The sequence below is a fragment of the Sapajus apella genome, unplaced genomic scaffold (assembly GCF_009761245.1).
Source record: "Sapajus apella isolate SASKATOON/1434 unplaced genomic scaffold, GSC_monkey_1.0 scaffold148, whole genome shotgun sequence".
Lineage (NCBI taxonomy): Eukaryota > Metazoa > Chordata > Mammalia > Primates > Cebidae > Sapajus > Sapajus apella.
The window spans coordinates 1769880-1782456 of NW_022437088.1; the positions used below are offsets into that span (position 1 = coordinate 1769880).

Consider the following 12577-nt stretch of genomic DNA (forward strand, 5'->3'; position numbering starts at 1 on the left):
CGGCTCACCGCAACCTCCGCCTCCCGGGTTCAGGCAATTCTCCTGCCTCAGCCTCCTGAGTAGCTGGGATTACAGGCACGCGCCACCATGCCCAGCTAATGTTTTGTATTTTTAGTAGAGACGGGGTTTCACTATGTTGACCAGGATGGTCTCGATCTCTTGACCTCGTGATCCACCGGCCTCGACCTCCCAAAGTGCTGGGATTACAGACAGCTAATTTTTCATATGTTTAGTAGCAGTGGGGTTTCACCATGTTGGTCAGGCTGGTCTGAAACTCCTTGGCTTCGAGATCTGCCCGCCTTGGCTTCCCAAAGGGCTGGGACTGCAGACGTGAGCCATTGCACCTGGCCTGGGTTGCTTTTTTAAAAATTGAATTCACTTTCATATGAACATCCAATTAATAATTTTATTTACTAATTTATTTTTTGAGACAGATCTCCCTTTCTTACTGAGACTGGAGTACAGTGACACAGTCTCGGCTCACTGCAGCCTTGACCTACTGGGTTCAAGTGATCATTCTACCTCAGCTCCCCAATTAGTTGGGACTACAGGCGTGGGCCACCATGCCCTGCTAAAAAATTAACCATTTAAAAGAGTACAATTTAGGCTGGATGTGGTGGCTCATGCCTGTTATCCCAGCACCTTCGGAGGCTGAAGTGGGTGGATCACTTGAGACCAGGAGGTGGAGACCAGCCTGACCAACGTGGCAAAACCCTGTGTCTACTAAAAATCCAAAAATTAGCCAGACTTGGTGGTGCGTGCCTGTAGTCCAGGCTACCCAGGAGGCTGAGGCAGGAGAATTGCTTGAGTAATATCAAGGAAGATATCCACAATTCTAATAAATTTAAGAGGCTGTAAAAATACCTCCCTGTCTGGTGGGGCGCTGTGCCTCACGCCTGTAATCCCAGCACTTTGGGAGGCTGAGTTCACGAGGTCAGAAGTTTGAGCCCAGCCTGGCCAACATAGTGAAACCCTGTCCCTGCTAAAAATAAAAAAAATTCGCCAGGCGTGGTGGTGCATGCCTGTAGTCCTAGCTACTTGGGAGGCTGAGGGAGGAGAATCATTTGAACCCAGGAGGCAGAGGTTGTGGTGAGCCAAGATTGTGCCACTGCACTCCAGCCTGGGCGACAGAGCGAGACTGTCACCAAACAAACAAAAAAATTAGCTGGGCCTGGTGGTGGGAGCCTGTAATCCCAGCTACTCCAGAGGCTGAGGCAGGAGAATTGCTTAAACTCAGGGAGGCAGAGGTTGCTGTGAGCCGAGATTGTGCCACTGCACTTTAGCCTGGGTTGAAAGAGCAAGACTCTGTCTTGGGGGGGGAAAAAAAAACACCCCTCTGTTAGTATCAGTATGAACTAATGGGTTCTTATATATACATACATATATACAGATTTGAGTATCCCTTAAATGCTTAAAACCAGAACCGTTTTCAATTTTGGATTTTTTCAGGTTTTGGGATATTTCCATATACATAGTGAGGTATCATGGGAGTAAGACCCAAGTCTAAACACAAAATTGATTTGTTTCATATATATAAGCATATAGCTTGAAGGTAATTTTATAACATTTTGTGCATAAAGCAAAGTTTTGACTGCATTTTGACTATAGCCTGTCACATGAGTTTAGATGTGGAATTTTTTCACATTTTGAAGCACTTTGGATTTTTTCTTTTTTTTAGTAAAAAAGTAGAGACAGGGTGGCCTGGCGCAGTGGCTCACGTCGGTAGTCCCAGCACTTTGGGAGGCCGAGGCTGGTGGATCATTTGAGGCCAGGAGTTTAAGACCAGCCTGGCCAACATGATAAAACGCCATCTGCACTAAAAATGCAAAACATTAACTGGGCTTGGTGGCAGGCACTTGTAATCCTGGCTGGCAGGAGAATCGTTGCTTGAACCTGGGAAGGGAGGGTTGCGGTGAGCTGAAATCATGCTTGGGCGACAGACCCAAACTCCGTCTCAAAAAAAAAAAAAGACAAAAAACAACATAGAGACGGGGTTTTGCCATGTTGCCCAGGCTGGTCTTGAACTCCTGGGATCAAGCGATCTGCCGTCTCAGCCTCCCAAAGTGCTGGAATTACAGACGTGAGTCACCACACCTGACCCAATTTGGATTTTCTGATTAAGGATCTTCAAGCTATACATACATATGCAAATGTCGATATAGAAATAGATATGAATGTTGTGTGTATGCATACATTTATTTCCTTTTCTGAAAGGGCTTAGAAATAGTGATACCACCATAGCAGTGAGCACACCTGACACCAGATCTTGTTTTGCAACACTTCAATAAAAGGAACCAGAGCTGCTTGGAAAAATGGCTAGGGCAGGTGAAGATGATGAACCTGGAACATCATGTGGGGACCAGAAACTAATAAATTGCCAAAAAAGTGATGGGGAGCCAACTTGAAGGAGCTTTCAATGGCCAGACCTGGGACATTTTGAAAAACAAATAATGACAACAGATTATAACCCATGGGGTAAAATAAATCTCCGTAAGTCCATGCTGCTATAAATATGGGAAAGGGGACAATTGTTTTCTACAGTGCAACGGTCAAGTTAATAAATATAAAAAGAATGATGGAAACATTAGGCAGATTACTACAAGTAGTTATTGCAGGCAAGAATTGTCTTTTTTTTTTTTTTTTTTTTTTTATTGAAATGGAGTCTTACTCTGTTGCCCAGGCTGGAGTGCAATGGCATGATCTCAGCTCACTGCAACCTCTGCCTCCCAGGTTCAGGTGATTCTTCTGCCTCAGCCTCTTGAGTAGCTGAGACTACAGGTACCCGCCATCATGCTTAATTTTTATAGAGACAGGGTTTCACCATGTTGGTCAGGTTGGTCTTGAACTCCTGATCTCAGGTGATCCGCCCACCTTTGCCTTCCAGAGTGCTGGGATTACAGGCGTGAGCCACCGTGCACGGCAATAATTGCCTTTGTGTGCTAAAATTAATATTTGGAATTTTGTTTGGAGATATTTACATAGTGGCTTCTAAGTATCTCTCCGTAATAACATTATCAGTGGAGAAATCTATCAGATACCATCTTAAGCAATTGAGGTAGCATTAGCAGTAATACAACATATTGACATCATGTACTTCCTGATACGATACACTGAAAAGGGCACATTTCTTCTGTGATATTGTCACAAAACTTTTGTGATATTATCACAAAAACATATAACCTCAATCTAATTATGAGAAAATGTCAGACATACCCAAATTAAAGGGTACTTTTCAAAAAAACTGGTCACTATTCTTCAAAAATATCAAGGTGAAGACAGACTAAGAAATTCACAGATTGGAAGGAGACCAAGGAAGGACACGTGACAACTAAATGCGGGATTGTGGATTTTGTCCTGGATCTGAAAAGAATATAGGGGCCAGGCATGGTTGCTCACGCCTGTAATCCTAGCACGCACGGAAGCTGAGGCAGGCGGATCATCTGAGGTCAGGAGTTCAAGACCAGCCTGGCCAATGTGGTGCAACCCCATCTCTACTAAAAATACAAAACTAGCCAGGTATGGTGGTGTGCACTGTAATCCCAGCTACTTGGGTGGCTGAGACAAGAGAATTGCTTGAACCCAGGAGGAGGAGGTTGCAGTGAGCCGAGATGTGCCACTGTGCTCCACCGTGGGTGACAGAGCAAGAATGTATCTCAAAAAAATCTGTGTAGTGTATATATAATTAGGAAAACTGGTGACATGTGAATAAGAGCTGTAGAGCAGTTAATAAACACTGTTGTTTCCTGGTTTCAATAATTGTATTGTGGTTAAAAAACACTCCTTCTGGCTGGGCATGGGAGCTCATACCTGTCATCCCAGGACTTTGGGAGGCTGAGGCGGGAGGATCACCTCAGGTCAGGAGTATGAGACCAGCCTGGCCAACATGGTGAAAACCTGTCTCTACTAAAAATACAAAAACTAGCTGGTCATGGTGGCAGGTACTTGTAATCCAAGCTGCTCAGGAGGCTGAGGAAGGAGAATCGCTTGAACCTGGGAGACGGAGATTGTGCCTTGCACTTCAGCCTGGGGTACAAGAGCGACAATTCATCTCAAAAAAAAAAAAAAAGTACTGCTTCCTTCCTATGTATCTGTGATCTGTGTGAGACCACATGCCCACCACTCCTGTCCCCCATACTTTTAACTAGGACAACATCACTGCATATTGAATGCAAAGGCAGCTGTGGGAATCCAGCTGTCTTCTATTAAGCCAGACATTAAAGAGATTTGTAAAAATATAAAACAATGCCACTTTACTCACTCAATTGTTCTCTTATTTTGGAAAATATTTTTCATAAAGAATACGTTATGTTAACATGAAATGGGTTGGTTATAGTTAAATGAATTAAATTTTTTTTTTTTTTTTGAGACAGAACTCGCTCTGTTGCCAGGCACCAGGCTGTAGTACAGTGGCATGATCTTGGCTCACTATAACCTCCACCTCCCAGGTTCAAGTAATTCTCCTGCCTCAGGATCCCAAGTAGCTGGGACTACAGGCGTGCGCCACCATGCCCAGCTAATTTTTGTATTTTTTAGTAGAGACGGGGTTTCACCACATTGGCCGGGCTAGTCTCGAACTCCTGACCTCAGGTGATCCACCCACCTCAGCCTCCCAGAGTGCTGTAATTACAGGCATGAGCCACCATGCCCAGCTTAAAATTTCATTTTAATTCTGTTTCTAATATGGTGACTCTTTTAGTTAATGCCCTCTTGGGGTCCTTGATTTTATTTATTTATTTAGAGACAGGGTCTTGCTCTGTCACCCAGGCTGGAGTACGATGGTGTAATCATAGCTCACTGTAACCTCAAAGTCGGGTTTAGACAATCCTCTTGCCACAGCCTCCCAAGTGGCTAGGAGTATAGGCACACTCTCGCCACCATGCCCAGCTGGGGCCTTGATTTGTAAGTGTCCTCTTTAAAGAGTTCCGAGACAAAAAGTTTTGAGAGCAACTAGAGTATGCCTAATAGCTTCAACAAAGATTCAAAACTGTAGTAGCTCCAACATGATAGAAAGCATTTCTTTCACGTAATTGCCGAAGGTGAGTGGGTCCTTTTGCTCTTTCATTTCATGTGATACTTCAGAGACAAATTTTCTTTACACTAATTTTTCTGCTAATCCCCAGAACAGTGGGTCTCACAATTTAGTGTGTATCAGAATCACCAGGAGGGCTTGTTAAAACAAAATTTATAATTCTCACCCCCAAAATTTCTGAGTCTGGGATGAGGTTCAAGAATTTGTATATCCAACAAGTTCCCAGAAGATGCCGATGTCACCAGTAGGAGGATCACATTCTAGGGCATTGTCCTTTTCTCCTAGATTGGAGCTGGTTTGTAGCCAAATGGAAAGGGGAAAGAGCATGGAGGAGTTTGCCCACCTGTTTTAGTTCTCAACTGGAAAGTAACAAACATTTCCTCTTTATTCTGTTGGCAAGATTTTAGCCTTTCTGTCTATAGTGGAGGCTAGGAAATGTGTTGTAGCTGAAAAACCATGTGATATTTCCATTACTATAGAAGAAGAGGAGAGTTAATTCTGATAGCTATTGAGAAACAATACCATCCAGACATTGGGAGAATAAACACTCAGGTAGGATTAATTAGGCCATATATTTTATCAGATAAAGGACAATAACTTACATAGAAATGTGGCAAGGGAAGATCTAGGAGGGTGATACATGAAAATATAGAAGTGAGACTGTCTTATGGAAGATTGAGACAGAGTAACTTGGTTAGGAGGGCAGAATACAGGAGGCCAGGCAATAGGTAATAATGGAAGCTATTAAAACACTTTGAAAGAAGGCTTATTGCTGTGCGCGGTGGCTCACGCCTATAATCTCAGCACTTTGGGAGGCTGAGGCAGGCAGATCATGAAGTCAAAAGATCAAAACCATACTGGCCAACATGATGAAACCCCTTCTTTACTAAAAGTACAAAAATTAGCTGGGTGTGGTGGCGCGCGCCTGTAGTCCCAGCTACTCGGGAGGCTGAGGCAGGAGAATTGCTTGAAACCAGGAGGCAGAGGTTGCAGAGAGCTGAGATCGCACCACTGCCCTCCATCCTGAGGGCAGAGCAAGACTCAGTCTCAAAAAAAAAAAAAAAAAAAAGTCTTATTTCTTTTCTGTGATAAATTGAAGCAGCAAGGAGAAGCCAACTGATAATCTCTTTTCTCCTTCTTGTAAGGGTCTTGAGGTTCTTCTCTGTTGGTAATGCTCTGTGTGGTTACTTTCCCACTCTGAATCACAGCACGAAAACTATTTAGGGGCTCTTGGTGCCCTGGTGTTGGCTATCCACATATGTGTGTCTGATCCGTAGCTTCCCCTAATGTGACCTCGGGATGGCAGTGGCATGTATATCATCCCATCCCCTTGGCCTACAAAATCAAATGGAAAATTGGAAGCCAAAGTTTAATTGTGAGCTGGGTGTGGTGGCACACTCCTGAATCCCAGCACCTAGGGAGGCCAAGGTGGGTGGATTGCTTGAGTCCAGGAGTTTGAGAACAGCCTGGGCAACATGGTAGAACTCCTTCTTTAAAAAAAAAAAAAAAAAAAGCACACACACACACACACACACACACACACACACTCTCTCTCTCTCTCTCTCTCTCTCTCTCTCTCTCTCTGGCTGGGTGCAGTGGCTCACATCTGTAATCCCAGCACTTTGGGAGGCTGAGGTGGGCAGATCACCTGAGGTCTGTAGTTCGAGACCAGCCTGACCAACATGGAGAAACCCCTGTCTCTACTAAAAATACAAAATTACCCAGGCATGGTGGTCCATGCATGTAATCCCAGCTACTCGGGAGGCTGAGGCAGGAGAATTGCTTGAACCCGGGAGACAGAGGTTGTGGTGAGCTGAGATCACACCATTTTACTCCAGCCTGGGCTACCAAGAGTGAAACTCCATCTCAAAATAAATAAATACATACATACATACATACAAACAAAAAGTAGCTTGGCATGGTGGTGCAACTCTGTAGTCCCAGCTACTCAGGAGGCTGAGGTGGGATGGTCATTTGAGCCTGGGAGATGGAGGTTGCAGTGAGCTGTGATTGCACCACTACACTCCAGTCTGGGCAGCAGAGCAAGACTGTCCCCAAAAAAGAAACAGAGAACGCAAAATTTAGTTGTGTACCCAGAATAGAGGTTGGAGTATTGGATGAGTGTTGAGGCCTTTTGCTTTAGAAATGGGAAGGAGTTGGCTGGGTGTGATGGCTCACGCCTGAAATCCCAGCACTTGGGAGGCCAGGGCAGGTGGATCACCTGAGATCAGGAGTTCAAGACCAGCCTGACCAACATGGTGAAACTTTGTCTCTACTAAAAATATAAAAATTAGCTGGGCGTGATGGCGGGCACCTGTAATTCCAGCTACTTGGGAGGCTGAGGCAGGAGAATCTCTTGAACCTGGGTTGCAGAGTTTGCAGTGAGTCAAGATCGTGCCACTGCACTCCAGCCTGGGAGACAGAGTGAGACTCCGTCTCAAAAGAAAAAAGAAATGGGAAGGATTTGTTTATACACAGAATAACCAAGACAAATTTTCTTTATTTTGAGGCAAAGTTTTGCTCTCGTTGCCCAGGCTGTAGTGCAATGGTGTGATTTCAGCTCGCTGTAACCTTTGCCTCCCAAGTTCAAGTGATTCTCCTGCCTCAGCCTCCCGAGTAGCTGGGAATACAAGTGCCCACCACCACAGCCAGCTAATTTTTTGTATTTTTAGTAGAGACAGGGTTTCGTCATGTCGGCTGGGCTGGTCTTGAACTTCTGACCTCAGGTGATCCACCTGCCTTGGCCTCCCACAGTGCTGGGATTACAGGTGTGAGCCAAGAGAGTTACATAGTCTTGAAGAACAGGAATCAATTCTGTGCTTGAAAATAGAATTCTATAGCATTCCCCACTGTTTCCCATCAAAATAGCAGGTAGATTAAGGGTCCAGTTATTTAGTTAACAAATAATTATTGAATGATTTGTAAGTGCTAGGAACTTATGTGAGCACTGGGGACATAGTGAATAAGTCTCCCTCACTTGATAGAGTTTAAAATGTAGTGGTGGAAGGAGACAAGCAATAAACAAATGTATAGATGTTCTGTCAGAGAAATATGAAGAAAAAGGTTAATGTCTGTTTTCAGTGTAGATCAGTTTAAGTAGGACTCACCTAAGACGGTCCTGAGACAGATTTTAATTTGGTGGCCTATAATTTTTGCAGCTTTATTTTGAAGAAGTACATTTTGGCTTGGAGGAAAGTTGTGCTTAACTTTGGAGCCCAGCTTTTTTGTTTTCAGGTTTGATGCTTTGTAGCAGCTCTAGTGATATTTGTAGTAATCAGCGGGTGTCCTCCATAGTTATGTTAGATTATTTTCTCTGATTTGCCAAATTTATTTCTAACCTCCTGTTTGCTAACCTTGCCAGATACATTGTAGTACAATAAGCACTTTGTGGTCTGATATGTCCTGTTTGTTTCTTTCATGTAAAGAGATAATTGTGGTTTCTTTTGGTTTTGTGTTATCTAAGTCTCCTCTTAATTAGAAATAGTTATTAGTGTTCCCATACCACACTGATGTGTGCTCCTCTCAGGCCCTTGTCCATACCCTTTTCCATTGTGACTATTAATTCCAACGTCTAAGGTAATCCTATAAAATGGTACATTGGAGACTGGGTGAGGTGGCTCATGCTTGTAATCTCAGCATTTTGGGAGGCTGAGGTCGGTGGATCATGAGGTCAGGTGAAACCCTGTCTCTACTGAAAATATAAAAATTAGCTGGGTGTGGTGGCCCATGACTGTAATCCCAGCTACTCATGACGCTGAGGCAGGAGAATCGATTGAACCTGGGAGGGGTAGATTACAATGAGCCAAGATCGCACCACTGCACTCCAGCCTGGCAACAGAGCAAGACTCTGTCTCAAAAAAAAAAAGGTACATTGGAAATAATTTCACTCCTTTGTAACATCTAAAATGAAACTTTTTCTGTACCCATTCTGATTTTCCTTAGGGCCTTTTATCTCATTTGAGGAATTTGTTTTGCAGTTTGGTTTGTGTGTGTGTAAATTCCTTTAGGAAACTGAAATGAAGAGTTTACATCTTTGGGGAGTGAATAATTACTGGGATTGATTGGCAGTAGGAATCATTAGATAGCTTAGAAGGAGCTCAGCCATCAGGTTTGCATTAGGGCAGGTTGGAGATGGTGCAAGACCGCTGCTCTGTGATTTTTGCCAGAAACTGGAAGTGCATTTTGTTTACAGTTGAGAAGACAAACTGTCTTTCATTTGCCTGTACAGTTTTAAGTAGAAGACACAGGGCTACTAATCTCAGAAGCTGGGTTGAGAAAAAATTTATTTGGATTATTATTTGCCCTTTTAAAATACATTGTCATTAGAGAATGTAGCTAGGCTGCTACTGGATTAGCTATACTCCTAACATTCTCACCTCTATATTATGACTAATTTAATGTACAGAACTATAATTTTTTTTTTTTTTTTGAGATGGAGTCTAGCTCTGTTGCTAGGCTGGAGTGCAGTGGCGCAATCTTGGTCCACTGCAACCTCTGCCTCCCGAGTTTAAGTGATTCTTCTGCCTCAGCTTTCTGAGTAGCTGGGATTAGAGGTTTGTGCCATCACACCCAGCTAATTTTTGTATTTTTGTATAGACGAGGTTTCGTCATGTTGGCCAGGCTGGTCTTGAACTCTTGACCTCAGGTGATCCACCTACCTTGGCCTCCCAAAGTGCTGGGATTATAGGAGTGAGCCATTGCACCCAGCCTCAAACTCCTAGGCTCAAGCGATCCACCCACCTCACCCTCCCTAAGTGCTGGGGTTACAAGTGTGAACCATTGTACCCTACTGAGACTGTTACTAAGGTTTAAAGAATTGCTGTTTCCCTGTCATAACCACTTCTCAGCTTTTGTTTTTCCACAGTACAAAAGGTGGTTACCTATATAGGCTGCTGAATTCAAATGCCTCTGGCATTTTTAGTCTGATTATGAGAGTAATCTGGTAAATACTTGGTTTATATATGTGTTGCTGTTTTTATGTTATTCCTGTGGCTGACAATTGATTAGAAGTCTTTACTGATGTAACAGAATTTTACAGGCTACCACCATCAGTTAAATGTAGTTGGTATTAGAATTGAAACCCACTTACCATCCTTGGTGTGGTAGAAGGGGAGTGTCCTGGTCATTAGAATTAGATGTAGATGGCCAGGCTCAGTGGCTCACGCCTGTAACTCCAGCACTTTGAGGGGCTGAGGCTGGAGGATCACCTGAGGTCAGGAGTTCGAAACCAGCCTGGCCAACATGGTGAAACACCGTCTCTGCTGAAAATAGAAAAATTAGCTGGGTGTGGTGGCGTGTGCCGTTAGCTCCAGCTGCTCAGGAACCTGAGGCAGGAGAATCGCTTGAACCTGGAAGGCAGATGTTGCAGTGAGCAGAGATCATGCCACTGCACTCCAGCCTGGCGACAGATGAGACTCTGTCCCCACCCCTTCACCAAAAAAAAGAATTAGATGTAGATTTTTTTTTCTTTTTTTTTTGAGATGAAGTCTTGCTCTGTCACCCAGGCTGGAGGGTGCTGGTGTGATCTCAGCTTACTGCAACCTCCCCCTCCTGGATTCAAGCGATTGTCCTGCCTCACCTCCCGAGTAGCTGGGACTACAGGCACGTGCCACCATGCCCCACCAATTTTTCTATTTTTTAGTAGAGACGGATTTTCGCCATGTTGGCCAGGCTGGTCTCGATCTCTGGTCTCAAACTCCTGACCTCAGGTGATCCACCCTCCTTGGCCTCCCGAAGTGCTGGGATTACAGGCGTGAGCCACCGCACCTAGCCAGAATTAGATGTAGATTTTAATCATGACTTTCCTGTTTGTTGTGTTTCTTGGACAGGAAACACAACTTTTTAATTCAGTATTTTATGCTAAATAAAAAGTTATGTAATATACTAAATAATACTAATTTTTTTTTGAAACGGAGTCTCGCTATGTCACCCAAGCTGAAGGACAGTGGCTGGATCTTGGCTTACTGCAACCTCAGCCTCCCAGGTTCAAGCAATTCTCCTGCCTCAGCCTCTCAAGTAGCCGGGACTACAGGCATATGTCACTGTGCCCAGCAGATTTTTCGTGTTTTTAGTGGAGACAGGGTTTCACCATGTTGGCCTGGCTGGTCTTGAACTCCTGACCTCAAGTGACCTGCCCACCACATCCATCTAAAGTGCTAGGATTACAGGCATGAGCCACCACACCCAGCTGTAGTCAGTATTTATGAGTCTCAGTTTTTTCATCCATAGAATGGGTATAATAGGGACTTCATAAGAATGTTCTGAGAATTAAATACTGTTTTTTGTTGTTGCTTTCTTTTTTTCCTTCCCCTCCCTCCCTCCCTCCCTCCCTCCCTCCCTTCTTCCCCTCCTCCTTCCCTTCTTCTCTTTAAAATCTTTCTTCTCTTTCTTTTCTTTCTTTATTTCACAGAGTTTTGCTCTGTCACTCAAGCTAGAGTGCAGTGGCACAATCATAGCTCACTGAAGCCTCGATCTCCTGGGTTTAACTGATCCTCCGGTTTCAGCATTTCAAGTAGCTGGGACTACAGGCATGCACCATTATACTCAGCTTAGTTTTAAATTTTTTGTAGAGACAAGGTCTCCCAGGCCGGGTGCGGTGGCTCACGCCTATAATCCCAGCACTTTGGGAGGCCGAGGCAGGCGGATCATGAGGTCAGGAGATCGAGACCATCCTGACCAACATGGTGAAACACCGTCTCTACTAAAAATACAAAAATTACCTGGGCGTGGTGGCGCATGCCTGTAATCCCAGCTACTCAGGAGGTTGAGGCAGGAGAATTGCTTGAACCCAGGAGGCGGAGGTTCCAGTGAGCTGAGATCGTGCCACTGCACTCCAGCCTGGCTACAGAGTGAGACTCTGTATCAAAAAAAAAAAAAAAGAGAGAGAGAGAGACAAGATCTCCCTATATTGCCCAGGTTGGTCTCCATTCCTGAGCTCAGGCTCTCCTCCCACCTCCGCTTCCCAAAGTGCTGAAATTACAGGTGGGAACCTCAATTTGGTTGTTTTTTTTTTTTTGGCCCTTAGCTCTCACCATTCTGATAATCAGCATTTACTCAAATGTTAATCTCTCTCCTATATCCCCTCTCACCAGGCCCCCAGTGCATACCTTGTTACTTGTCTTCCTATTGGAGTGTGCTTTCCCCCAACTGTCTTCAGACTTCTGTGATGAATGTATCACTTAGAACATGTTTTATCTGGGAAGAGGAGGCTCTCTAGAGTATGCGTGTACAAAATGTACCTAGGAGATCATGCTTTTCACAGCGTTGTGAAAGATTTCTACTGTTCAAAACTGCTCCCCTAGTGCCTATTATTATTAGTTCCATGATATAAAGGATTAAAAAGAATTTTTTGTTTTTCTTTCATTTAAAAAATATTCCTAAGGATAGCCTACAATCTGTTCTACTTTGCATGAAGAAAAACAGGATTTTTATAGACGAGTGCTGGGGAGGTTGGAAAAATGTAGCTAACTCCTATTCCTTTATTTAATTATGTACTTAGATTCCTTACTTTCCTGTTGCTTTTTTTTTCTTTTGAAATGGCATATTGGT

The 12577-nt window shown here is 44.0% G+C and overlaps 1 protein-coding gene across 2 annotated transcripts in view; it reads left to right on the plus strand.

Moving 5' to 3' along the window:
* Positions 1-12577, plus strand: part of GATAD2B (GATA zinc finger domain containing 2B) — a 120855-nt gene that overhangs the window by 51271 nt on the left and 57007 nt on the right. The gene's annotated exons all lie outside the window — the stretch shown is intronic.